A 27,962-nucleotide genomic window follows, 5' to 3' on the forward strand; every position below is an offset into this window, starting at 1 on the left:
TCGGGAAAAGGACTCTAATATCGTCAGTAAGTTCATTCTTTGTGATCTTCGATGTGCTAACACTAACAATTTGCTTAGGTTGCTCTTTTTCGAATATTTACGGCCTATTGTTGAGTGCAAGAATTGGTCCGATAGTCTGTACGCAGTTCTCTAATGCGATATTCTATTAAGGCGTATGCATTTTTATATACGGCTGGGTAGGCTTTCGTTGTAAAGCGGCACTCATATGCATTTAACACTGTTTGGTGAATCTCACCTCACCGCTGGTAGCCTCTATTGTACACGTCATCAGTTTCAGGCGGGAACTGTGTTTCTCCCTCGGTCCATCTGAAAAAGAATATATTAGCTCTATAGTTCGCTGGCCGCATAGTTTCACTTTCACAACAGCAAAGAGCTATAGTAGTGCGGCTGTACACTGCCGCAGGGGGCGCTCCTGTCTCCAGGGTCGAACAATGGACGCCGGCCACTGCTGCTTTGTGTGTGAGGCGCTACGCAGCAGCTGCCGACAGTCTCTTCAAAATTCATTACTGTCTGCATTTTCTTTTATTTATCGTGCTCCTTTCATGCGCAGAGCAGTATGTGGTTTGGAGCTCGGCTCTGATGCAAATGACACGTCCATTATCTGCAAACAATAGTGCGGTTTCCGGGGTTACGCATACTGCTCGTCGCGTTTGCGATGAACAGCGGAGCAGTTGGTTTAAGTGCGACGGGTACAGCAACGGGGCTTCAGAAAATGAAATATAGGGTCTAATGTAAGTGTTATGTTTGCTGCTTCTTGGCACCCAATTTTGTGTCGCGAGAACGATTTTCGTCGTGTCCTTTTGTCGCGATAATTATGCAAATATTTTTTGTTTATTTTGGTGCCGTGCTAGGAAGGAGATGGCGTGCTTCGATCGTCACGAGCACACACACATTTTATATATATATATATATATATATATATATATATATATATTTAACGTCATCACCAGCGAGAAATAACTTTTCAAACATGAAGATGAACAAGTGGAAGAGGAGATCTTTTAGCGACGTTCATTCTCGCACACAGCTTCGCACATGCCGATAAATGTAACAATTTAGTGCTGGCCCGACCGCCCAACCAATCGACTGACCGACCTGGTTTGGCTAGCTAGTTCACTAAGTAACTCACTTATTCACTATATAATAGAGAAAGAACTGAAAGTACGCGCCCTGAAATGTCCTTATTATAGATGTATCAGAATAGAAAGGCACGGCCATATTGGACGCGTTAAAGCCTGGCAGTGGGAAGAGAAAGACGAAGAAAAAACGAGAAAGAAAACGTAAGACAAGAATCACAGAAAAAAAGACTGGAAGGCGCAAAAAAAAAGTTTTATAAAGATACAATGCTTTTGTTACGAAAGCGCATTCACCTTTTCTGTGCGCTCGAATGAAAGGAGCCGTCACCAATATGCGTATTCGATCTGCATATTTTCTCTCAAGAAAATGACGCTATTCTTATCCTTCGTCGCCCATGCCCGGCTCTATTCCTCTAATTAGGAGAAACTCAGTTCAAACAGGTCTCGGCTAGGTCGGCAGAGTCACCACTCAAGCGCAAACGAGCTGTGGCAATTAAGAAGAGTCCCCGGGGAGGGCGAGGCCAGCCTAATGAAATCTCGTAACCTGAGTGCACGCCAACTGCCTTATCGCACTTAACTGTCTCTCTACTTTCGTTCTCAGTCTACCGAAAGTTTCCGTCTCGTTTACCAGCGACTTGTGCATCGTGTTTAGGTTAGCGTGCGAAGAGTGCACTTCCGTTCGTTTGTTCCCGTCTAGGCGCGTGGGTCCGCTTGAGAAGGTGTGTTTCCTGCGTGTCGGCGTGCGTTCGCCACTCGTAAAACACAAGTCGAGTGCTCCTAATTACTCAGGGACCTCATTTTGCACCTCCTATAACTTCACGCCTTTCCGAACGTGACTTGCATGCAGGATGACGTTATAGCGCCCCTGATATCTGCATCGTGCATCTTCTGGAGTTTATTGCGATATCAATTATATGAACACTCCAAGCGCATTTCTGGTGTCGCCGTGATGTTCCTTATAAAGTCCAAGGGCGATTACAGCGTCGCCGCGTGCCGTATGCTGTATGTGGGAGTGAAAGCGCGAGAGGAGAGCCTGCGATCGTGGCTCAATCTGGCACCCGCAAGAGAGGGAATCTGAAAGGAAACGCGCAGTCTTACGTTGCGCGAGAGGCCGTGGCGTTATGGGACAGAGGGAAGGGGGGGGGGGGGGGCGGCGTTGTTCTCCGTCACAAACTGCGCATTTCGCGACCGCGTGGCATGGGGAACCGACCATCGCGGCTCAATCTCGCGCGCGCAGGGAGAGAAGCGGGAAGGCAGTGGGAGAGGGAGCGGGGCGGCGTTTATTCGGGCACCAACTGCGTATTTTGCACGGCCGCGCGCGGTCGCGCGTGCCTTATGTTGAAAGAGATCTGCAGGCGGCTCGTACCTTTGTGCGTGCGGTGTTCTCGTCGCTCAGTTACGTCAAAGCGATACACTGCACGAAGGTCACTACGCTCGCTGCTGTGCCGCGCTTCCTGACGCCAGCGTTTTGACAGCGAGTGTTCGCGATCTTGGAGGAATATGTCTTCAGGTGTGCCTGTGCGTGTAGACACCTAGCATGTTAATTTTGTTAGTCAGCGAATAGTTCCCAGGTTACACGGCCGATTAACTACTATCCTTACTTCCCATAGCTGTCTCCTAATTTGCTATCGCAATCAATGCTTCCAGGGGTTTATCCAGACTTTCAATGTTGGGGTGGGGGTGTTACCAGAACATTCGGGGGTGCGGATACAAAGTTATTGGTTATATCTTTTTTGAGCGAAAGGCGGAGGTGGGGGGGGGGGGGGGGAGGCTAGCGCTCTTTTTGCCACGCCAATTAAGGCTGAAATATTCTGTTTCAGCAAATGGTTACAGAAAAGCTGCTAATTAGCAGAAGACCACTAATTAACCCTATCAGCAAGCATATTAAACCACATGTTACAATGGAGTTCGTCCTTGTTGGTGCATGTCGAGCTGATGTTGTTGCACAAAAAATACTACAACGAAGGCGGAGACAGGCGGGAACGGACGAACGCTGTATAGAAGGCCAAAATATGGGCCTTGTTTTACGGGATTTTAAATTAATATGTTTAAAAATCCCTGGCATTCTGTCACCATGTTTGGAAATTGCAAAAACATAAGGGACAGCTTTTAGAGCTCTCACTTCATTGCACAAAGTTTATTCTTTTTCTCTCTGCAGAACAAAGTGAAGCAAGTTCGTAATGTACAAGTCTTCATAGAACAAAGTGCAGACGTTTGCAAAACTAAGTACAATATTATATTGCACGCGAAAAAATAAAAACAAGAACTAAGCACGATAGACACGGAGCAGTCATATACCTTAAACCGTACAATTAGAATATAACAACTGAGAACATAAAAGTATATATACGCATCATGTCCGCTACAATCCGGTACATGCACTATCCAAAGAAACTGCTACGCCCACCATAGTCTGCCACATTCAAGAAATAATAATAAACAAAAAAACTGGAGCTACACAAACTACACAGTTGCACCGTGTCACCTCGCGCGTATCTACAATAACCGATGTGGTTACTTGGCCCACACCATGTAGGCTTGGTCGCCAAACTGCAAATAGTCCTCCTCTTTAGAAAAACATTAAATGCCCCATTACGCGAAAATGCGGCGTTGTCGGCGCTGGCGGGACCGAAAGGTGATACCAAAAATGGCCGACGGCACGATAAGTAAAAATTCGTCGGCCCTTCCACTCCGTGAAGATGGTTAACCAGCGAAGCTGAAATGTGCGCCCCGGTGTTTATCAGTGGGCTAATCCCGAGGGTTCAATAAAGTATTTCACAATTATGAGCTTACACACACGTTCGGCTGCGACGCAGAGAACGACGTCACTGACGGCATTCCCGCGGTCCGCCGTTGTCGCTTGCGTTCGATGGCGCGACTTTGCTCAGCGGCATGGCTAGCAGCATTCACCCGCCATTGCAGCTGAAGTGCTTCAAAATGAAATCTTTCCATTACGCAAGACAATGAATGGATCATAACCATTAAGTTAAGGGTTGGGTCGGTGTTGGTGCGCGAACGCCTATACTGACGAGGACGTGTGGACAGCCCGTCGTGTACGTTTTGTGGCTCCTATGAGTCACTTGAACATCTCGTTTTAGAGTGTTACGCATTCGTTGCGCAGTGCGCATAACTAATTAAGGAATATAGTCTTATTGGGCTGCAATGTGCGACCCTTGACGATTGCCTATTTCCAAGGGGGTGCGCTTCACGACGTGACCAGGCCCATCGAGCCCTGCTAACTTTTCTGAAGGACACTGACTTGGCCTCCCGTTTATAGATATTATTTGTAGTTTGTTTTGTTCTGTCTGTGTCTGCGTCATGTCTTTATTTCATATTTTCTTTCCTCATATTTTCATTTCCTCTATTCCCTCCTCCTGAAAGGGTGGGCAGGCGTTGTGCCCCTCTCGGTGGCAGTTGTCAGCTTGCTCCCTCCCTATTTGCTTCGTGTCCTCGTGTTATATGTGTACGAATCAAATGATAATAATAAGCAATGGCTCATACCCCCGTAAACGCGGCCTCCTCATTACGATTACAGAAGTGAGTAAGTGAGTGAGTGAAATAATTTTATTGAAGGTCCGGCGAGGACTCGAACTCGTCGCGCACCCGGCTAGTCCCACGTCGTGACCGATAGGTCTAGCCCACCGGCCCTGTTGCAGGCACACCAAACAGCCAGGGTTTGCTTGTCTATAGAGCGGGGCTATACGCAGAAGCGAGTCCCACTTCTCCTTGCTGAACTTGGGGTGTCTAGACCCGCACTCCCATAGCTTGTGTGCTGGAGTGGAGATCTGCCCGCAAGACAGGCAGGACGTCGTCACGATATACGTCGGGGTAAACTTCGTGTAGAACGGCCAGACACGGATATGTGCCCTTCTCTAAGTGTCTAAGAAAAACGGCTTGCGCCCTATTCAACTTGGGGTGAGGGGGTGGAAAGACCCTTCTAGACATGTATAAGGATTCGTAACCTCGTTGTGAGTAGCGGGAGCGTCTCCGTGGCCGTAGGGTGGAGGGGAGTTGGCGCTCCTTACAAAGGAAGCACGGTTGGTGAAGTCGCGCGCAGCCTCGTGAGCAGACTCACTGAGGTTCATGGGAGCACCCTCGACCGACCCTACGTGAGCGGGAAATCAGTAAATCGAATGATGCGTGAGAGCATCCGGACTCGAGACGCTAAGAAGACGAGCAGCTTGCTCGGCGATGCAACCCTTCTGAAAAGCCCCAACTGCCGTTTTGGAATCGCTATAGATCTCAGACCCACGACCGTCCAGCAGGGCGAGGGCGATTGCGGCTAGCTCGGCGACATCAGGGTCTGAAGTGCGAATCGAAGCGCTATTTGAAGCCTTGCCGCTGGAGTCGACCATGACGACGGCAAAAGTCTTCCTACCACTGTACTCCGCGGCGTCGACGAAGCTTGCTCTGATATCTTGTTGCTTGATCTGTTTGAGGATCGCTACTGCTCTCGCCTTGCGTCTGCCCTCGTCGTGGACGGGATGGACGTAAGAAGTGAAATTCTACACTGAATGATGAGCGGCAACGCTGCCAGCTGTGGAAGGAGACGACGACAACGAACGCGAGAGCAGAAGCACGAGTGCAACCCAAAGAGCCAGCTGCGGTGGAAGACGACGACGCTCAAGCCAATGCTGATGACAACAGTTTTCTGTACACAGACAATTTCGCCTAGCTATATAAACCTTCGCTTTAAACTGATGTAAATTTGTCAGGCAGGTTTCTGTAACCAAAGTGAATAAGGGAATTGATAAGAAAACTTGGTGAATTTCGGTCTAGGTGGGAATCGAACCCGGGCCTCCGGGGTGCGAGAGGAGCACGCTTCCCCGACGCCACGGTGTCTCCGCGGTATTAGTTGACTAAAGTTGTGCTTAGTGCATGTGTCATTGCACACGTAACGTCACTACGTCCCTCACTGCCTCCCACGTGTCACTTGCTCTTCGGATTTCATCGATGCTGTCTCTACTGCGATGCACTCTGGACGCCAAATCATGTGTATAAAATGAGGAGTGCCTAGTGCGTGCGTCATTGCCACGTCACGTCGCTGTCTCTCTGCGTCTGCGGCGATGCGTCTACCTCAGCGTCTACATCAGCGGCAGCTGTGAAACGTGATCACCCACGGAAGCACGCCTCAAAAAAAAAAAAAATGAGCAAGAGAACATAACAAAATCATTGTTCTGCAGCACAATGGCTCCAATATTTCCACTCTGTGGACAACGTATACGCAAACACTCACATCGATTCAGCAGAAAGAACTTTAATGCATGTCGAAAATATAAGTCGAAGAGTTCACCGAAGCGATTATAATGCTTTCGCATTCCCACACATAAGCAGTCTTAGGTGTTTCTGCTGAATTTTCTTCGTTTGTGGCGTTCCCAATATTGGGGATACTTCGGATCAGCGTAATTTCTTTCCAGGATGAGTATCTGTCTGTTCAAAGGGAGGGGGTTGGTCAGGAATAATTTTGGGGGAGGGGGTGTTGGGATCCTCCTGGGAGGGGTGTTAGGTAGATGTGGGGCGGGGGGCATAAATCCCTGGATGCTTCGCCTTTCGGACGAAACTGCGCCATTTTTGTGCTCTCCGCATTAAATTTTTTCGCTCTTGTGAGATACCATGAAGACAATTGATACACTTAGTTAAATTTTCGGGACGAGCTCCACCACTGGAAAAGCTAGCACCACCGTCGACATGACGTGGCATGAGGGATCACGTGGACACAGCGGCCGCGTCGGCTGCTGCGGAAACGCCGAAGCGAGCTGAAAACGAAAGTTTGAAATGCCATCTGCGCTGCGGTTCTGATTAAGTGGGGAGGTTTTCTCGCTTCTGGTGTCTGCTTGACAACACTTAAAAGCACTATTATAGGTAGTGGCCGCCTTTGAAGGCGTCCAACATGGTAGGCTACTGCTCGGTGCCGCAGTGTCGGCCGTACGCAACGGAGCCCGCTGTCAGCCTTCACACGTACCCGCAAGACAAGAAGCTGCACGGAGTTTGGATCACGAAACTTAGAACCGGCAAGCAGCCATCGGCGACGACTCGGGTGCGTTGCAAGCACTTCCGCTAGAAAGATTTCTGCTACGGCGTCGGGGCTGCGATGTTCGGTGAGTAGCAGAGAGCGCGCATTAAGACATTCGCCTGCACGCGCTGCCTGGCGAACGACATAAAGCTTGATGCTGGCATGATGCTGGCAAGTTCACTTGCCAGCATCTAGCTTTGGTAAGTGAACTTTGGCAAGTTCACTTGTGAAAGGGAATGGTAAGAAGCACATTAAAGAAGGTATGGTATATGCTATGTTTGTGCTAGCAAATGTACTGGACTAAGAAAAAGAAGCAGCTAGAAATAGCTCACTGAGAAGATAGACAAAGTGTGTGACGCAACTTGAGAAATAGTGATATGAAACATCGAAAGATTTAGAAGAAAAGAAAAAAGAGAAGACTTGAAAAAGGCCACACGCAACGGCCGCGTCACATCAGGGAGGAGCTTTGCGCCAATCCTAACTCTCTTGCACGCGTAATCATGCGAACTACAATTAAAATTTGCAGTCGGATATCTCGGAGCACGGACACGCTAGAAGAATTCTTCTAACTGATACTGTGTAGAAACACGACTGCCCCAAACTTTTCAATACAAACATCCCCACTTACTGCAGTCAACAGAAACTAATTATTCAATTTAGTTAATTGGGCTGCTGACAGCAATAATTATCATCTCCCTTTGTGCCCCCCTGACTACATAACTTATTTGCACAGGTGGTCTTCGCGTGCCTCCCAGTGCCTGTTTTTAAGAAAACCATAAAGCTTAATTTGGACACCGTGTATAACTAAGCACAAAACGAACCCTACCCGTCTATCCGGCGATGAAGTATCCCAGAACAAATTAATACGAAAATAAATAAAGAAATAAGTACTTATGTTCTTTTTTTTTTTTTCGTTTAATTATAGGAAAAATCAATGATTTTGGTTTTGTAAAATCGTTCGATTGTAACGCACGATGCTTTCAAATGTAGCTCAGCGGGATAAAAAAGGAAATAAATTCCCTATCATGATTCCGAGAATACTGTACGCATAAAGCTTTCTCTTGGATTTCTCATGTTCATAGACTGCTTGCTCAATGTATTACGGTCCCTACGCATCCCCGACCCCGAAGATTATTGACGAGTCGCGTCAGCGTTGGGGCTATCGATCAGCGATACGCGCGGAGTCGCAGCTGCTTCCGCCCCCATTGGGACAATGATTGATGGACAACGAACCAGTGTGTGCGGCGGTTATTTCTTTCATTGAGATCCATGGGAGTCTGTTCGAATGCTCGACATCCCTCCGCCATCTGACATCTGAATGACATTTACAAAAGATGTCGTTGAAGCGACTTCCTCTCATCGGCTCGTCCCACCCGCAGGTCTTACCTTCGTGGGCCCTACTCTGCAAATATCACTCCCGATGTTGATTGCAGCGATTTGCCAAGAAAGGGCTGTTATCTCGCGTGTTATCTGATCGGATCAAGAGACAAAAATGTGACAAAAAAGTGAAAAGAAGGTGACAAACGTGCCGGAATTTCCCTTTGTTTACAATGTCATCTTATATCAGGGCGTTATACTTTCAGTGATGGATGAAAGTGAACATCGCGCTGACCAGGGTCGCGTGAAAGTTTTACCTTCCGTGAACCTTTCATTTCTAGTTGGAAATCGAGGATATACGTTTTAACGGATGTGACAATAAGGATCTTTCATCCTTGTTTTTTTTTCCGATAGCAATTATATGGACCCTCTAGGAAAAATTCCGCCGTAGTTGTCACCGTAGCCGTGAGGTTCCGTATAAAGCCCACGGATGATAAAATCGTCGCCTTGCGCAATACGCTGTATGGCCGAGTGAAAGCATGGGACGGTAAGCCGGCAATCCCGGCTCGAGAACACAAGGGCGGGAAGCAGGAAGGAAGCGTAGTCTTCCAGTCGCACACAACGCTCCGGAGGGAGGTGTAGAAAGAGATGTGGAGGGGCTGCGCCTTACTGCGACCGCGCGCGCCCGTCGCGGCATAAGTCTCCGGGTATTCCGGAGTCCCCCACTATACGACGTATACCTCATAATCGGATCGTTCTTTTGGCCCATGAAACCCCATCATTTGTATATGTATTTATTATATTTATACCGTAGCCCTGCGTGTGAGATCAGTGGCTGTCATGGTTGGCCTAAAGCAGAGGCATAATTCTTCCTCGTAGGACACTCGCATTCTGAAATAAAACAATGCGTCGTATTTATAAAAGGCCCTTACCGTAAGACCACAGTCTAGCCAATATTGACGCTGGACATATTAGCGAATGCGGCCAGCCCATGGCAAAGAACACTAACGAGCGAAAAGCTCCGGGAATTCAGCCCCCAAGCTATGGATGGTGCCGGCTTGAACTTCGGCAGTGGCGCACGCTTTTTGCGAGAAGCATTCTAACATACTCAGCGGAAAGAAACGGGGAAAGCAACAAAGTCTGTGGTGACAGCGTAACGACGGCAGAACCGGAGCCCAACCTCATTTCCAAGATTGCGGCTCGTCTCTGAATGTCAGGGACGCATACGGCAGCGAGGGACACCGTGCTCGAGTCAGCGGATTCAATCCGAATGTACGCTTCGCCGACTGCAGGCACAATGGAAGGGGGCTACGCTCCCGGTATCACTGATCCTCGTTTTCAATCCGCCGCACGTGTCCTGTATTTTATTTTTCTTTCATTGTGCTGTCATCTGGTTTCTCAATTGCTTTCGCTAAATCCGCTCAGTGTTCCGTCGCTGTCAGCAAGACTTTTCTCTGTTATGCAACTGGACTTTCAAAGCGTGTCATGCCTTTCATGGCACGGTGTACGAAATATCCTTTAGATGTTGACACTCCGCCCATCGGCGCGATCAGATAATGTTTGGCGCAATGGCCTAACATGGCCTAGGTTGCCTCGGTTACGGCTCGGCACTATCGATGATGATGATGATGATCTAATTGGCTCCCATTTGAAACGGGGCGGTGAAAAATACTCACCTAGCCTGCTTCATTTAATTAGGTATGTTATACATATTTTTATCTAGCATTTTTGCATAGATTTCATTATTCTTTTTTCCCCTCAAAATCTACCTTGTACCTTTACTTATGACTAAGAGATCAAATGAGGTCGTATTTAATCGCTTCCCTGCTTTTTTTCTGCCAGTACACTAATCGTCTCTTGCTTATCTCTACGACTGATCGGTTGATGCTTCCGTCCACTTTAAACCCAATTGCGCTTCTGGAAGGTGTACGTTACCTACTGTTCTCACTGGGTGAATCGCTTCACATTCCATTAGCATGTGCGGAGTGGTCTCCGGATCTTTGCTGCAGCATACACATGCCTCATCTAGCTCCAAGTATTTGCTCCGGTATGTTTTGGTTCTTAGGCAACCGGCTCGAGCCTCAAATAGCAAGGCACTGATTGCCCTTTGTGTTATCCTACAGATTTTCACTTCTAATTTCTTTCTTCGCATTCTTGTAAATCTCCATTGTCCTTTTTGTTTCAATTCTTTGCATCCAATTCACGGTCTCTATTTCTCTCAATTTCGTTCTGATGACTCCTGGTTGTCTATTTATGATCCCCGAAGTCGAAGTGCCCCCCCAACCAGCTGCGGCCGGCGCATGTACTACAGCGAACGCAATCTGAGCACGCTCCTCCGCCGCGGCGGGCGGCGAGTGTGAATGCCTAAAGGATATTTCTTACACCGTGGTTTCATGGTTTTCCACTAAGAGAGAAAGAGAGAAGAGAGGAAACAAAAGTAACTTGAACATAATAAGATGGAAAAGTGAACGAGTTTTGTGAAAATGCATATTGTAACAGCTCTAACGGGCAACACACCAACACGAAGAAAACGGGCAACACACAATGACGCCTTTGTTGGACGGAACTCGTATTCTGTCTCGGCATTGGGAATAAACAGAGGGAATTACCAGCCTTCGAATAAACTATGACCTAAGAAACTGGCGAGCCTTGATAGCTCGTTGTAGGAACGGTATATGATGACACATGATTTTGTTTACGCATCTTGATTTAGTTTTTTCTGTTTATATATGTATTACCGTATAAACCGGAATATAAGTCGGAACCTTTAAATGAAAAAAAAAGGGAAAAAAAAAAAACAAGCTAAAGTCACCCCTCGTCTTATATAGCAGCCTTTAGCCGAATGTGAGTCGTCTGGCAACCTGTGCAAACCTTGCCGAAGCGAACGGCAACGTGGCCGCTCAGCGCCAATTTGGCGTTCTGGAATAAAGTGTGCGGTATTGGCGAGTGCGGAAAGGAAAGGTGCTGAACTGCAACCCGCGCAAAACGTCATTTCGTGGGCGTTGTACGGTTCATGTGCGGCTTGAGGACACACTCACCGACTTTGTGCGGGAACTTCGTGCGCTCTCAATGTCGGCGATCGTGCATATACCATGCACGGCGAAGCCTCCGCTCGTACGAGAAGTTGGACTCCAAGCGGACTGCGACAAACGCTCGTCTTCCGAGGACACTGCTGCTACTTCCGACGAATGCGACTACGGCTACAGTGGTGCGTGAACAGTGCCGTTTCGAAAATAAATGCGTTTCAGCAATTTTTGGTTGTTTTCTTTTTTTCCCTTCTTTGTTTCGCCTAAACTAAGGGGATCAACCTATATTCCCACTCGACCTATAATCCGGTTTATACGGTACCTTGTTTTGTATGAATAAAATTTAATTGCGAGTCAGCGCTTGTCCTGTCGCCTTCGTCGTCTTTTTGTGGTCTTCGCTCTTACTGTTGTCGTATGTAACATCAATATGTCCAGTTTGCCACCCTACCCATGGGAAGGGGGATGGAAGAGTGAAAGCTTCAACTTCACTGACGAATTATAAATAAAGGCTTGCAAAGTTAGCCCCAAAATATTACAAGTCCGCAACAAATGTGAACGCCTGCATTTTTTTAGGCACGGCACTTCAACCTTATGTATGGTCGCAAAAACTACATTTGTACCGTTGAAGGTCAAGCTTAAACGTCCTCTACGTTACTTATCTAACTGGAAGTCGCGGTCTTATTTTGTGCAAGGTGCCAATGCTTACGGCAGGGCCACGAGATACCACTGTGTTTAACCAACATTATTTGCCAGGTTACCTACGTAGAATATTTTCCAGCACTTTTGTAATCTTAATATTTTGCAAAAAAAGCATTTGTGGCGAAATGCAGTATTACACCTAGAGTAAACCTTTTATCTAGTTTATGGTTTAAAAAAAACATGTACCGTCTATCGCTAATACAAAATAAAATAAAAAAGTTTCGGTTTCGCCGGAAAGGCGAATGATACAGCAAATTAGTAGACGCTTATACAAGTAAGAATAGTATTGTCGGCCATATGAAGTTGGAAACATTTGCTTACTATAACTAAATTAACAAGCATGGTGCCAGTGCGGACAGGCAAACATGAACACATCATGACGCTCGATGACTGCGGACACTCGCTGGCAAAACGCCGCGCTTTCTCACGCTGACGTGAGGAAGCGCAGCAGCAGCAGCGAGCGAAGTTACCTTCGTGCCACCCGCCGCGGTGGCTTAGTTAGCTAAGGTGTTAATTGCGCTGCTGAGCACGAGGTCGCGGGATCGAATCCCGGCGCGGCGGCCGCATTTTGATGCAGGCGAAATGCAAAAAAAAAAAAAAAAAATGCCCGTGTGCTTGCGTTGTAGTGCCCGTTAAAGAGCCCCAGACGGTCAAAATTAATCCGGAGCCCTCCACTGCGGCGTGCCTCATAATCATAACTGGTTTTGACATAACTCTCCAGAAAAAAGAATTACCTTTGTGCTGTCTAACGCTTCAACGCAAACTAAGCGGCGAGAAGACACCACGCACAAAGGTATATATAGGCCGGCTGCAGATCGCTTTAACTCTCTTTCCTTACCATGGGGAAAATAGCAGTTTTTTGTATGCTGCGGCATATGTTTTTTAACAGCGAAGCTGTTAAGCCAGCCGTTAATTGGTGGTGCATAGTAAAAAACTACAAAATAAACTCTCTTGCTGAGGCGGGATTCGAACCCGCGTACCCCCGGTCCCAAAGGGAGCGTCGTAACCACTAGACTATATACAAACACTTTTTTTTCTTTATTGCCGGAACTTTCACTTTGTGGACACCAAATAAGCACGCCTGTTACAGCATGCATTTATGTGAACCATACGATTTCGCAGCTGGCGCGTTCATACGCTCCTGCTCTGCGAGGTGAAAAGGTTCTGCGCGCTATGAGAGCGAGAGAGAGACGCATTCACGGAGCGGGTCTCCTGGAACGCGGTGTCGGTGTTGCAGGCTGCACTATGCAGCGCGCAGTCACGGCCGTAAGCCCGAGACGCGCGAAAAGAAATTATCATCATCATGAGTAATAAGATGAAAAGTTCGCGCCCACTTCCGGAAAATGATGGGCTACGCGATCACCCAGCTTCGCAGTTTCAAGTGTTGCACGGCCGAGTGCAAGTTTTTTTTTTCTGAAGTAACTACGGCACTCAAAATTTAATGTAATAAATAAACACAAAGCAATATAATTCATTTTTCTCGCATAAAAGTTTTATTCGAAAGATGTATGTCATAAAAAACAGAAGAATTGTTAAAATCAAGATTGTGCGATAAAATTGAACAAAGTTCGTACAGACACACTTGTATCTACTAAGAAAAAAAATGTTACGAAACTTCTGAGATTTCAAAAATGTATTGCCGTCTATTAGGCACTATCTCCAAAAAAATCGAAATTTTTCATTGAACAGGTATTCCCCTACAAAACTTTAACTGCAAGCACTACAGTTACACATGTCGGGCTGCGGCCGCCGATATTTCGGGCTGGTTTGCGTCGTCGTCGCTTTAAAGTCCGACGAAAAGTCAGCGTCCTTTTAGTCGCTGATATTCGATGCATCGATAAGATCAGCCGCAGAGGCAGCGGAATCGCGATATCTGTGATCTCCCGAAGATCGCGCGCCGTTTCCGGCGCCAGACATTATTGCATTCAGCTTCGAAGATCGCGAAATTTTTAAAAATCACCGCCTGGCGGGAAAAAAGCTAACTGCTTAGAAAACAGAAAATCCCTGTCTTCCGCTAGCTGGTTCCAACTTGCGCCTGCAAATTTCCTAACTTCATCACCCCATCTAGTTTTCTGCCGTCCTCGACTGCGCTTTCCTTCTGTTGTTATCCATTCTCTCACTCTAATGGTCCACCGGTAATCGGCCATCCTACGCAAAACGTGGCCTGCCCAGCTCCCTTTTTTTTTTTTTCTCTTAATGTCAATTAGAATATCGGCTATCTCTGATCCACATGGCTCTCTTCCTGTCTCTTAACGTTACTCCTAAGATTTTTCGTTCCATCGCTCTTTGTGCGGTCCTTAACTTGTTCTCGAGCTTCTTTGTTAACCTCCAAGTTTCTGCCCCATATGTTAGCACCGGTAGAATGCAATGATTGTACACTTCTTTTCAACGACAGTGGTAAGCTGTCGAATAAAATTGGTTGGAGTGCATACAGTGCCTGCTGAATGCACTCCAACCCAATTTTATTCTTCTGTAAGTTTCCTCGCCATGATCAGGGTCCCCTGGGAGTAATTGACCTAGATAAACGTACTCCTTTACAGACTCTAGAGGCTGACTGGCGGTCCTGAATTCTTCTTTCCTTCGAAATTCTTAATCTTCGGCCATATTCATTCATAGCATAGCACTTATTTCATCCGGAGCTTGCGCGCTGTCACCCGCTGTTCTGCGCTAGGGAAGGTGAACGAATCCGGGATGGAGGATGATGACGACAAGAATAGTTATTGTTATAAATGTTATAAATGTTGTCGTTAACGCAGCACCATATTTGAGTCATAATCTTGAGTCCAGTCATGTGTTACGCGGAAATTTTATTGTGGGTCGTACCGTTCACGTACACCTTGGACAAGGTGACGAAATCGAAATAAGGGGAGAAGAAAATAAAGAATGGAAGGGTTAGCCAAACGCACGTCGGTTTTATTACCCTTCACTGGGCGACAGGACATAAATAGGGGCACACCGAGTCCATGATTGATCGCGCCGACCTGTCGTTCGAGGAACTGCAACAAGTATTTCGCTGCTTTCTGCACCAGCGATGAAGACGGCCACGGTCAAAGGTTGTTGGGGTGTTCGTTTCTGCAAAGTGTTCATAGCCCAGTCGGCTTAATGCTACCCAACGAAGGTGGCAGTGAGAAAAATTTTAAACATAGCAATAATCACTCCGGAGTAAAAAACTCGCCGGATGCAACACTGCCTCTGGCCTGCCGTACCATAGGGTGGTACAGTGCACCGTAGCAGGAACTGAGGCACAGTATGTTTTCAGGGCTATATATATCTTCGCTCCCAAAAGGGTCATAGATGGGCGTATCACCCATTCCAATGAGGAGCGAGTAAAACTTTGTTAATGCCAACTGGAGCCCGAGGTGGCACAAAAACGTCGATAAAAGCGAGAAATCTTTCTCTTTTTCAGCTTCAAGAGACTATTGCTACATGCAGAAGATAATTCGAAAGGATAACAGAAGACTAATCAGCGGGTGACACAGTTATAGAGGCAGGAAATAAAGTTTCCCTGCAGCGTGGGTTGTGGAGAGGGGATCGGAACCGTTTGGATTCCTTCATGGGTGCGCGGGCTGCTCGACAGGAAAGAAAGAAAAAAAAATCAAAGCCCTTTCTTTAAGAAAGATGGTTAAACACGAAGCTTTCTCCCATGCAAACTGAATCAAAGTCCAAAGTCAAGGACCACGCAACGAACCCAAGAAATGCTGAGCGACCCGATGCGATGCATATGTGATTTGATTGCTTGTTAAGGATTGTATTTTTTGAAGGTTAAAGTTGAATGAAGGCACATTTCGTTAAGTTGCGCAGTCTTTATTTTAGATCATGTAGCCGTTGATTACACGCACACACTCACACTTTCACGGACGACTCTACACTTGCGCAGTATTGCCTTTTGATCGCTGTCGTAGACGGTAAGAGGCTCTGTCATTGCCGATATACGGGATCAGTCTTATACGGGAACGATCGCGCTCGTGCTTAGGGTCGCGTACGGCAGCCTTTTCTTCAGTGCGCTGCACCCGAGGCCTACCCATGGTAACGGCCGGGAATGCATTGCGTGATGCGCGTAATGTAATGCATACAGTTCCTCTGGGGCGCTATAACGTGAAATGATTCCAAGCTGTTTTGATTCCAATTTCTGAAATCAGCCTCCACGATTGGTCAAAACATTTTCGGGCCACTCCCAACTTCGCCTGTCTGTCACGCGACGTCACGAAAACCGCGATAGCTCCCCATCTGATATAACGTTTACAGACTGGTTATGCATGATTAAACCACACCAAAGAAAAATAATCATTCCTGATTCGACGCCTTTTCACCATTAGCCCTCTGCTATTAGTCCAATGTTTTCTGGCTACGCCCACTTCGCCTGTCTGTCACGTGACATAACAATACCGCGAAAACTCAACACGTCAAAGTGACGTGTACGCGAAAAAAAAATGCATTAATATGCCGAAGGAAACTGAACATTTTTCTGAATAGCCACAGACAGTCCAGTTCCGAAAGGAATAGAATATGGCTGCCCGCCGATCGCTCAGGCCCTCGCTACTCGCACCTGCCGGTGAGCATTTATATTTATTTGCGCATGATAAACCGTTTTGCTTGGCAGTAAAACGTTATCGAGCCCTTTCAGCATGCATACGGCATTGCTCTGCCAACTCTTCCTTGCTGAGGATCCGTTTTAGCGGCATTCTTATCCTTCCGTTGCACGCCGCCGCGATTTTCGACCAGCCACCGCAAGCTAAGTAAGGCGAAGCGGACCAATCGGAGAAGCCGGCACCACCCTCTTCATGCGGTTATCTATTTTCACTGTGCTGGCTCGGCCCCATCGAAACCCTCTCCACTAGAGCGTACTCCTCGCCTCTTGTCAGCCAATTAGATAAGAAAAACCGGTGAGTGTAGACAATGGTATTGGTTTTGAAAGCGAACAAAGGTGACCTCCAATAAACGAGGAGATTGTTTGATTGGGTTTAGCGTTGCAAGTAGGCTACCTAATTGGGTTGTTCAGACAACGCTGCGGGTCGCCGCCCGATGCTTGCGTCGGTGGTTACGTAAGTTTGACGTCAGATGTTCGGAATAAAAAAAATGTCACAGTTTCGCCCTAAGGGCGAATCAATGAATGCGATAGCAACACAGCAATGTCATACGAAGTAAGGTGAGCGGCCTTGGTAGCAATATGAATTGTAGTAAACATGAGCTGATTAAGTAAGCAGGTGTGCTGCGGCGTAAGTAGACCGACATGAAGAGAGACTCTATGACCACGAGAAGGCGCGTGTGAAACGGTGATGTTGATGAGAAGCACTTACCGTGGGCAGCGCGTGCGAAGGGACACACCTGTAGTGCTTCATCACCCTACCTAGTTTTCTGCCGTCCTCGACTGCGCTTCTCTTCTGTTGGCACCCATTCTGTAACTCTAACAATCCACTGGTTGTCCGACCTATGCATTATTACATGGCCGGCCCAGCGAAAGCAATTATATGAACACTCCAAAGCGGGTTTCTGCCGACCGCGTCACCGTCATCGTGAGGTTCCCTATGAAGTCAACGGCGATGAAATCGTCGCCGCGCGCCGTATGCTGTGTGTGCAAGTGAAAGGGAGCGAGGGACGCGCGCTTTTACGGGCAGCGAACCCACGGCGGATAGCACACAGGCGTTCTGCGCCGTGCCCCCTGAAGGGCTGCAGAATTAAGCGTCTCTTGCTTCCTTTACAATCACCATATATAAAAGAGCAAACGTGATTTCTGCCGTCGCGCGAAAGGCCGTGGAGGGACGGGAGGGAGGGAGGGAGGGAGGGGAGGCGACGTTTAGCTGCGGCAACAAATGCCTATTTATAGAAAAACGTTGCGAGAAGAGAATGTGGTAAAGACTTCCGATGTTGCTCGAATGAATGAATGTTGCTCGACGAGTGTCCCGTTCTAATCTCGTCGAAAACCTCCGAGTCTCCCCCAGAGGCACCGGTAACAGTCACCAACGCCGCGCGCGTTCGGTGCGAACGCGGGAAAAACGCGGACGGCGTCAACAACAGTTCTGCGCATTGCTGGTGCTGCTGCATGTCCAAGTTTATAAAGCTGATACAACTACTATCCTTAATCCGTATAGCTCTGTACTAATTTGCTATCGCAATTGATGCTTCGCCTTTCGGGTGAAACTGCGACAATTTTTTTCTCTTAATGTCAATTAGAATATCGGCTATCCACGTTTTCTCTCTGATCGACACCACTCTCATCCTGTTTATTAACGTTACGCCTAACGTTTTTCGTTCCGTCGCTCTTTGCGCGGTCCTCAGCTTTTTCTCGAGTTTCTTTGTTGACCTTTCTGCCCCATATGTTTGCACCGGTAGAATGAAATGATTGTACACTTTTCTTTTCAGCGACAGTGGTAAGCTCCCCGTTTCCTGACTGGGAGTCAGGAGTAAACTTATATGCTTACACGCAGATACGATGAGCGGCCATCGGTGGTTTTATTCGTTTCTGATACCTTAAAACAGCGCGTAAATGAGGCGATAGCGGTCACGTTCACCCACAATAAGGTCATTTGTGGATGGAGCTCCCCGTGCCGTTGATCAGGCCATTTAGGTAAGGTAACGAGCCCTCAAGCTACCCAAACGTTACCCTCTTGCACGGGACTCCCCGAGAGTTACGATGTACGCATACTATAGAATGAGACCCCATCTGCGTTGCTGCACTACCATTAGTCAATGCACGCAGACTACGCACGCTCACGCAGGCCTTCTTCCCGATTTGTGTGACACATGCAGTGCGCGGTCGCATCGCCCGTAGTTATTCAACACTTATTAACTTTGCGCGGTAAGCCGTGATCGTATATAGGCTGTTTCAGTGTCCACAATGCATGCAAAACGTGCGACTATATGGCTTGTACAGTACGCGCGCTTCCGTGGCCCTTTTATGTAAATTCGTGCTCAGCGACGAACGGGCAGTTTCGCGCTGCAAGATTAATCAGAGGTGCGTTCATGCATGCATTTGCTCGCGGCGGTAATATGCCAATGTTCATGGTGGTTTATCTCCCAATTTCACGCTCTACGACCTAAACTGCTTGCGCATGCGCGTCGCGAGTCGCCTCAGCGCAGCGGGTGAGGAAATGCGTCACCATTAATTTGAGAACTTTGTGAACACCTAAATTTCCGTGATTTGCACCTGGCCACGCAACCTGAATATCTGTTGAACGCGCTATAGAAGTTTCTATGTAGGGATATCTTTCCTTTGAGGCGTACTTAGCATGCGCTGCACACTTTTGTACTGCCCACTTTAGTTTGCAGCTACGTTATGTTCAAGTGCGTATAAAAAGAGTGGAACGCCTGGAGCTTAGGGACTCCTCTTCGTATTGCTTGAGCAAGATGTAATTTTGCGGTATGCGAGAAAGTGGTTCGCTCTCGGCACTATGGCAACAGATATACCGAGAGCCTCCGATGCAGTTAACGGCCAACAGGCGACAAAATAGCCTACTTTGTGTTCCAACCACATAAATACGCCTTGTCAAAGAATATCGACATTTTATATAATTTTCTCCTGGTGTTGTGACTATAATGCGTGAAATGTGTCCCAAAAGAACTTCAAGCACGTGGTCGTCCTAGGACTGTTTCATTTGAAACATTGCGTTTTCTTCTGAACTACCGATGCTACGTTACTTTTATCTCTTTTTATCTGCTTACCAATGTTAAACTATCGAAATACTTTTACTGGCTTGCATTTCATTCACTGAACCTTTTCCGGTTTTTTGTTTTTTTTTTTTTTTGCAAGGTAAATAATAGAAGTAGGTAGCGTTGTTGGTTCTGGGTCTTCTTCTCCTCTTTGTTTGAGCGTTCTTGCGTCCCTTGTGAATTTTCGTTTCTTTAATACCTGTTTTTTCCCCCTAAAAAGGCTTCGTAATGTTGGGTTGCTGTTGTATATAGATGCTAAACGGCGAAAAGAGAACGGGACTCTCGGGAAGTCCCGTGCAGGAGCGTAACACGTTTGAGTAGTGTTACTGGCCGAGGTTTGGGGGTACCTTCAACAGCGTCTGCTTGGAGCTCGAACCAGGTTCACCATCGGAGAGGGTCTAGCAGTGAAGACAAGGCAACGTAAAAAAAGTAACAGAGTTTAATACATGGTTACGGGCGAGCGGTGTGCTCCAAAGGAAACGTAAAAGAAAAGTTCAGCGTGCATGCACCTGCACAATAGCGCAAAGCAAAAGTGTTCTCCACGTGGCTGCCGGCTGGTTTTATTATACCCTCCACCATTCGGGCAATCTCCCCCTCTCTTGCCTGCCACTGCAGGACATGGGGCAAACCAGAAGAAGTAGAGATGGTGGGTGACCGGAGCGGGATGAACGTCCTCAGCGGGGGAGGAAAGGTTGCAGGACGGCACGAGAGGTTTCGTCTCTGACCCTCGCGACTGACACGTCAATTCAGGTGGACGAGCGAGGTCGTTAGGGACCGCCGATTGCCATGCGTTTGCACGTGGTCCGAGCATGGTCGCTCGAAGTGAATGAGAATTGACTACACGTGGTCCGGGCATCGCAGCTCTAAGGGAATCGTAACAGTAGCTTGAGCGCTATTACCTATAAGGTCTGAGGACTGTCTTTAGGCTCAGCGTGAGCTTGCTGTTTTTCCGTGTGTGACTATTTTAGTCTGATGACAGTTGCGTTGACTACAGGAAAGGTATCACGGCTTGTCCCTGTGCTAGTTGGTGCACGCTAATTACGGTGTACTGAGCGCTAAATAATGTGAAGACCAGGACAGGAAAGAGGGTCAATCGCAATCCGCAAGAACACACAGCAAAGTTGCAAGTGACGCTCTTTCCTGTGTTTTTTTGCTATAGATGGTTTCATGCTCGCGATAACAGCAGCGAGCGTGCCGCCCCCAAGAGACTTCCGGTCACGTGCCTTATCAGTCTATGTTTTAACGCATGGTTAAAGCAGCTTATACGTCGGTGGGCAAAACCGGAAGCCAGTGCAGGGCCTATGTTTGTAATCAGTGAAAAAGGTCTATATAATTCATTTAGAGTCCCATAACAACGTCTTAGGAGATGGTTACACTTTTATTTGATTGGTCGGCTGAGGTCATTTTGTAGTGATTCACCACGTGTCCCTTGTGTTTCAACTGCTGCAGCGTCATCTGCGATGCAAGGAAACAACCACCAGTGTCGTGTCGAAGTTTTATCTGATACGACTGCTAGGACTGAGGAAATTGCTACCGACAATGGCTACACAATATGGTCAGAGGGTATAAAAAGGCGAACCATCAATTGCGATAGCAAATTAGTAGAGAGCTGTACGGAGTAAGGATATTAGTTTTATGCATACACTCTTTTTTGTAGTGTATGAACGCGCTATATATTGCTTTTCCGTTGTGAAATGTTGCATGTAAATTTTGTATATGCCCACCCATTGATGTTCATGTGTACCTGGGGCACTGGGTGCTCCCTCAAGCTGCCTATAGCAGCTTTTTGTCCCAGTGTCTCCTCTTCCCTGTACTGCTTTGTACTGCGCGTGAGAGAAATAAACTTTGTATTGTATTGTATTGTATCAGCTGTATAAACTTGGACATGCAGCAGCACCAGCAACGCGCAGAACTGTCGTCGACGCCATCGGCGTTTTATCCGCGTTCGCACTGAACGTGCCTGGCGTTGGTGACTGTTGCCGGTGCCTCTGGGGGCGGCTCGGAGGTTTTCGACGAACTCGGAATGACGAGCAGCGTCGGAAATCTTACCCACCTTCTCGCCTCGCAACATTTTTATATAAATACGCATTTGGTGCCGCAGCTAAAAGTCGCCTCTCCTCCCTCCCTCCCGTCCCCCCGCGGCCTTTTGGGCGACGGAAGAAGTCGCGTTTGCTCTCTCTCTCTCTCTCTCTCTCTCTCTCTCTCTATATATATATATATATATATATATGGTGATTGTAAGTGGTTGTAAACGACGAAAGAGACGCTTAATTCTGCAGCCCTTCATGGAGCACGGTGCAGAACACGCGATTGTTCTCCGCCGTGCTTTCGCTCCCCGTGAAAGCGCGCGTCCTTCGCGCCCTTTCACTCGCACATACAGCGTCCGGCGCGCGGCGGCGGTTTTACCGCCGTTGACGTCATACGGAACCTCACGGCGACGACGATGGCGACGCCGACGGCAGAAATCCTCTTTGAATGGCCATATAATTGCTATCGCAATAAAACAGCCTGCTTAGCCTGTGTTGTTCAATGTTTGACAGACTCCGGCAGCGGAACTCGGACGCAGTGAGTACCGGTACTGTATTCGAAGCGAACACCTCCTGAAGAAACACCAACGCCATCAACAGTCTGAAAAAAAAAAGTTGCTCAGTCCACGGCCGCTGGATAAAAAAAAAATGTCACAGTTTCGCCCTAAGGGCGAAGCAATGAATGCGATGGCAACACAGCAATGTCATACGAAGTAAGGTGAGCGGCTTTAGTAGCAATATGAATTGTAGTAAACATGAGCTGATTAAGTAAGGAGGTGTGCTGCGGCGTAAGTAGACCGACATGAAGAGAGACTCGATGACCACGAGAAGGCGCGTGTGAAACGGTGGTGTTGATGAGAAGCGCTTCCCTGTGGGCAGCGCGTGCGAAGGGACACACCTGTAGCGCTGCACTGCGGAATCCGGGCAGCATTGCATGTGTAGCGTGCGTTGGAAAATGTGGCCCGACTATTACTAACTGAATGAACAAGCGTGGTGTGAGCGCGCACAAACAAACATGAATAGATCACACTGAATGACTGCAGACAACGACTGTCAAAACGCTGGCAGCAAGCACATACGCCGCAACGGGCGAAGGTACGTGCGGTCTATCGCTTCAACGGAAACTGAGCGGCGAATGCACGGCGCATAAAGGTCAGAGCCGTGTGGAGATAAGAGACGGTGCGGCGAGCGACGAGCGCGGTTGTTGGCAGAGTAGAAGTGCGGCCCCCCCCTCCCCCCCCCCCCGCCTCGCTCCCTCCGGCGCTGGCTTCACGCTTCCTTGCTTGCGCGTGGGAGATTGAGTGCGTTCGCTCTCCGTGATAGCGCGCGTCCCCGCACGCTTCCGCTCGGGCATACGGCACGCGGCGAAGATTTTATCTATAGGGAACCTCACGGCGACGGCGACGCCGACGGCAGAAATCCGGTTGAAGTGTCCATATAATTGCTATCGCAATAAAAGGTGGAACCTTTTTTTTTTATCCAGTGGCCGTGCTCAGTCTCTATTGATTTTTCGCTGTCGGCTCAAGCAGCAGCGGACCACTGGAGCAGACGACGAGGAGCAAGCTATGACACACACAGGCGGCATACGCTACACGTCAATATCTAACGTTGTCACGGTCAGCCCGCCTCTCTTTATTTGCTTCACGCCATCGCTACAGCGCTATTGTGGACTGGCGGCGGGATGCGTGACGTGTCTTGGTTCAGGTTTCGGGATTCCACGCTCGTTCGAAAGCTGTACTGTACAAGGGGGTACGCTACGACCTGGCAGTGTACAGGGCAAAGGCTGGAGCAAAGTGTCAATAAACGGTGACGTGTTCCGCGCGCAGCTAGGGGCGCGACAAAAGGAGATCCAGCACACGCGAACGACCATTGACGAGTCAACTGCAGCACGGGACGCTTGCTTGAGCTCGGTTAGTTGAGCCTTCTGCTTTTCACGCGGTGTCTCTTGTATCCCTTGCAGGGGTCGAGTCGTGTCACACTTCGAAGTCTCTGTGTGTGCGAGTGTGAAAGGCTGGGGTACAGTGTCCTTCCCGCTCCGGCCGCAACAACAATGACACGCCAACCGCACCTGCAGGTGTCGTCGCCGCCACTCAAGCTCTTCGGTTAGTGACAAGAACATGTCAGGAAGTGACACTCGACAAAACAAAGACGTTTCTGTGCATTGGTCCTTGAGCGCTCGTTTTCTTTTCGTCTTTTTTTTTTCTTGCGGGGGTAGGGGGGGGGGGGGCAGTGAGGAGGGGCTCATTTACGGTATATTTGGCGTCTCGAAGCAATACAGGGGCTATGATAGACTGATAGACGACTTCCTGGAGGCGTCAATATTATATTTGACCAATCGAGTTTGTGTGAACGCAAAAAAAAATACATAAAAGTGAAGAAAAAAACATAGTTGGGGTATTTTAGCATCCACCGATAGCTCGGTATAGACATGGGATTTTGCGATCTGTGTCCGTCAGAATGAGGACGCCGAGTCCGCGAATCACACCCACGGATTTGTGCTGAGCTGCATAAACAGCTGTGACTGACCAAAGCAATATTCGATCAATAATTTACCCCGAGATTTGAGTCATATAACGGTTACGTCTCATCAGTTACCGATCTTCTTACCGCGATGGATTTCTCGCGCTGCGAGTTATCACGTGAGAGGATGATGTGACGTGATGCTGAGTTCCGACAACGCTGACGGTCACAGGACATAATTCACCATAATACTTTTCTTGTGACTTCCGCATGCGGAAGTGTTTCATAACTGAGTGGGTAACTCGATTCAAGAGAGCCTCTTCAGTTACATCGCGAAGAAATACATCGGGATTATGATTTGCTCGTGCCACGTGCGCTATCTATGTAATTCGAAATAGTTACATACAGAACTGGTATCCTCACAATTTAATTGCTTAGTTAGTATATAAGAGAAAAAAAAAACAGTGCGAGTTTGTTTCGATTCCTAATTGCAAATGACAAACGTCATATCGAAGACAGCTGAACAATAGGTGTTCAGTGTTACGTAGCCAGATGGCATAGTGCTCCATATTTCGACGCGAATGGGTGCCAACAAGAAGAGTTTTAGATTCTAACACAGATGGGATTATAATCTCGATACGGCGAGTATTTTATAGACTGCACAATACACCGCGACGTACGTACAATGAACGCAAGGGCCATTCCGCACCTTGCCGTCCACATCTCTCTCTGCTCGGATGATTATTCATAAGAAAAAGTATCTACGAGTACATCACCAAGAAGCAGTACAAGTACAGTATAATATAGAAACCGGAGGCAACAGCGAAGAAGGAAACAAGGAAGGCCTGCTCATCGGCGTGTCAAGGAGAGATGAGTAAATGTTTAGCGAGCAGACAGCGGTAAAGATGGATTGATCGGTGAAGATTATACATCGCCTTGTGGTGGTGCCGATAAGGACGCGTCGATTCCGGCCCTGTTTCGTTTCCTTATTGTTTTTAACGTGATAGCGTGAAAGGCCCCGTGTCGATGAAAATTCGGCGTTCTTAGCGGCGTAAGCGTCGGCGTCGGCGAAGGAGAAAATCGTCCCGAACCACCCCGACCACGCAGGCCCTCCAGGCGCAGAGGCGCTGATGAACTAATGAAATTTCTCAAAGCAAAATGCTTCAGAAACATCGGAGCGTACGACGTAACCACAACCTACAGACGTGATAGCGCCGCAATATAATTTGAATATAAGAGAAAACATAATTCTCTTACGCGGAAGCTCAAACGAAAGCAACTTTTCCAGCATTTCTACCACTCATACAGCGGTGCGCCGCGCTTTGCTCCTGGCAAAAATACCATCCAGACGGCGCTCGCCTCCTCGGCAGCCTAAAATCCCTATATAAGAAAAGTACCGCCACCTACTCTTCCCTCTGCCGCCTCCTCTCCTACAGCGCTTGCTTTTTTCTTTACTTTTTGCTTGCGAACGCCAAGTCGACGGTGGCGCACCTAGAAAGTCTACGTTGAAGCTTTCAGGCCGGGCGCGCGCCGCCGCTGCCGGCGACTGCGGCTGCGCAGAGGACTTTCAACAAGCCCTTCATTACAAGTATTTCACCGACAGCAGATGGGCTGTCGTCATGACGAATGGGTTGAGCTACACCGCTCCTATGTCAGTCTGCTCAGGCTTGTACAGAACTGGTTTACTCATGCAAAATGAATAGCTGCTTGGAAAATACAGTGAAATACTTGTGCTTACCTGCTGTTATTGGGAAACCTGAAAAACTTGGCAGAACTGGAATTCCCGGTATTCGAACACCACAAAGCCGCGCAACGCATGTGATGCTCCGATTTAGCCATCTTTGTCAAATGCTAGGTTGACCTGGCTTCCTGTGTCTTCGTTCGTTGCAGGCCCGATCAAGCATATCATTGTTATCTTTCCCATCTTCATACTTGGGACGACAACCAAAGCAGACGACCAAGCGCGATCGGACTTGTGATATCGCTGAGCGAGTGGCAAAGGTGAGCGGAGGCAAGCTCGACGGGCGCACGAAGACGACCACTTCCCGCGCTTCGCCCGATTTAATATTCACAAAAAGGGAAATAAAAATAACTTAGGATGTCCGGCAACCGCTAGGAGCGCGCACGTTCCTTGAAACCGAAACTAGCTTTACCTTCCGGGCGCTGCTTTTACGATATAGGGACTTTAGTCGTGCTTCCTGCGCGAATGCGTCTCACTCGAAATAAATACGTGCAGTGCCACTCTGACCAGACATGTCATCAGGTAACGAAGCGGGCGTCAGCGTAACTGCTCTGGATTCTTACGATCGTGACCGGTGTCGTCTGCTTACGAGAGCAGCGTGAGCAGACGACACTGCAAAACGAGCGCCCGCCTTATGGTAATGTTTGGCCCAGACTAAAGGTAAGCTGGACGAATTTATTTATGTATAAATCGCTCGAATGTGTACATATACACTAACGAGTGCAGTTAAGCGCAGTTAGCAAGCGGCGCCGAATATCCCACGGCGCTCCAGCAAGCGCGCATTGTATCTCAGCGCGCTTTGTAGCTTCCGTAACGCTGCGCACTTCTGTTTGCCCAGGTATGGAGTACAGACGCTCGCATATTCCCGTGTTGTTTTCGCTCTCGTTCATGGTTCTTTTTTCGATTGCGCTTGCTCTTAGCCAACAGTACGTACTGAACCTCTAACCACAGTAGCAGGGCGTTGTGAAAGTGCAGAGTTATTGCTTCCCGTCAAGAAATGCCACCGGATACTCGGAAAGAAGAAAAGTAGTAAACAACATCACTTGAGTCGGAATTTCCTTCTGCTTGACGGAACAGAGGAGCTCTTCCACGTCGTTTCGTCTGCAGTCCGGATTATCACAGCGCTTATCCAATGTGACAGGCTATTTAGGACATATTACGCAGTTCCCACGGCATGTTTCTCTAGAGAAAGCGAGAATTCAAAGTCGCGGTCCTCGCACACCTTAGAAATGTACGTGGATGCCCTTGTAGATTTGTCTCATGGCGTCTCAGTGTACATGGTGCACAAACAGAAGCAAAAAAAAAAAAAACGAAAAAAAATAGAATTTTTTTCTTGTCTACTCTGCCCTATTCAATGATAATTGTACATGCCTTGAATTGTTTTCTTAGTAGACATGTAAAGCGATCTCTTGGCATTTCGAGACTGTATGAAAAAACAAGAATAAAACAAAAGCGCGGGGAAATTTTTTTGGAGGAATCATGCAGTGTTCTTTGAAATTGTCACGGCTATAAATGTTTTGCTGATTAGACACGCAGGTACTTCCTTACCTGCATGCTTACTATCGGGCGTATAGTTTTGAACCTGAAATGAAAGGCTGTTTTACCCTGCCCTAAATTTGGCTCCCACGCCAAGCAGCCGCCTTCGGTGGCCGTAGGCATGGAACCGACGACCTAGTGCTGAGCACGAGAACGCCATAGCTCAATGAGGTCACTGCTGAGAGGTCGCCGCGCAAAGTAAAAACACAATAATATTGAAATAAAGAAGAAATTCAGAAGAAAACAGAATTAAGTCCACCATCGGCCAGACCAATGCGAAGGAAGCAGGCGCTGGCATCCGATGCACTAATCTTCGGTAAAGAAAGTTTTGAACGAGGAATTGAAGTGTACTTATAAGTGTTAATTGTGATTGGGTGCTTTATTGAATAATTCGCCATG

The 27,962-nt window shown here is 47.8% G+C and overlaps 1 long non-coding RNA gene across 1 annotated transcript; it reads left to right on the forward strand.

The window, feature by feature from the left end:
- Positions 1-615: 615 nt before the first annotated feature.
- On the forward strand, positions 616-27,034 carry LOC125944136 (uncharacterized). Its single transcript, XR_007466155.1, has 3 exons — positions 616-752; positions 23,787-23,928; positions 26,177-27,034. It is a non-coding gene; the product is annotated as an uncharacterized LOC125944136 (long non-coding RNA).
- Positions 27,035-27,962: the final 928 nt, after the last annotated feature.

Source organism: Dermacentor silvarum, chromosome 3 (assembly GCF_013339745.2).
Source record: "Dermacentor silvarum isolate Dsil-2018 chromosome 3, BIME_Dsil_1.4, whole genome shotgun sequence".
NCBI classification, from domain to species: domain Eukaryota; kingdom Metazoa; phylum Arthropoda; class Arachnida; order Ixodida; family Ixodidae; genus Dermacentor; species Dermacentor silvarum.